General features: G+C 44.1%; 1 protein-coding gene across 1 annotated transcript in view; it reads right to left on the minus strand.

The window, feature by feature from the left end:
- LOC111971798 (gamma-aminobutyric acid type B receptor subunit 1-like) overlaps nucleotides 1-1063 on the minus strand; it is a 32906-nt gene that overhangs the window by 12162 nt on the left and 19681 nt on the right. The window lies entirely within an intron of this gene.

The raw sequence follows: 1063 nt of genomic DNA on the forward strand, positions 1-1063 counted from the left end.
CCTCAGCCATGTCCCAATATATTAGATCCTTCTAGAATATCCCTCAGCCATGTCACAGTATATTAGATCCTGCTAGAATATCCCTCAGCCATGTCACAGCGTAGTATGTCCTGCTAGAATATCCCTCAGCCATGTTACAGTGTATTATGTCCTGCTAGAATATCCCTCCGCCATGTCACAGCGTATTATGTCCTGCTAGAACATCCCTCAGCCATGTCACAGCATATTATGTCCTGCTAGAATATCCCTCAGCCATGTCACAGTATATTGGATCCTACTAGAATATCCCTCAGCCATGTCCCAGTATATTAGATCCTACTAGAATATCCCTCAGCCATGTCCCAGTATATTAGATCCTACTAGAATATCCCTCAGCCATGTCCCAATATATTAGGTAATTTCCATTGGGACGCAGCCATACGGCCACTGCAGAGGAATATGGGTCCAAATATCTGATGTGTGAACAGCCTCTTTTATGACACCAAAATAGCACTGTGTGAGAGTGCACTTTATACACTAACTTCTTAAAGTGGAGAGTGACACAAAAACTGTGTAATAAAATCTCCCAAATATCAGCCTGCTATTCCTGTAACCCTCCATAAAGGTGTCTATGCAGTCTAGACACATAGTAATAAGGTAAAAAAGTATTTCAAGTCTGGACAGTGGACATAAAATGTCATTTGGGAAATGTCAAGATCTTTTAAGGTGTAGTGCTAGCTGTCAAATGTACGAGGCACATGGTAAGGGCCCTGGTCAAAAGGTAGTACACTACGGTGCCATTAGAAACTCTACCACTGAGATGGACAGACCAGTGTTATTATTCCCTCTGACTTCCTTGACACTTCTTATTTGGCATTTAGGACTTGTAGTTTAGAGGCCATCGAACGCTTCCCTTACCTCTAGGCTGACAGACACTCTCCTCTCCTTTCCTGCTGGCCAAGTGGATCTGAGGTGTCTCCCTCTCTCTCTCCCTCTCTCACTCTCACTCTCTATCCTACTCTCTCTCTTCCTGTGCCTAGTCCAGAGCCCTTGGAATGCTTCCCTCCCTCAGCTAAATGGATCT

Source organism: Salvelinus sp. IW2-2015, linkage group LG13 (genome assembly GCF_002910315.2).
Source record: "Salvelinus sp. IW2-2015 linkage group LG13, ASM291031v2, whole genome shotgun sequence".
NCBI classification, from domain to species: Eukaryota; Metazoa; Chordata; class Actinopteri; order Salmoniformes; family Salmonidae; genus Salvelinus; species Salvelinus sp. IW2-2015.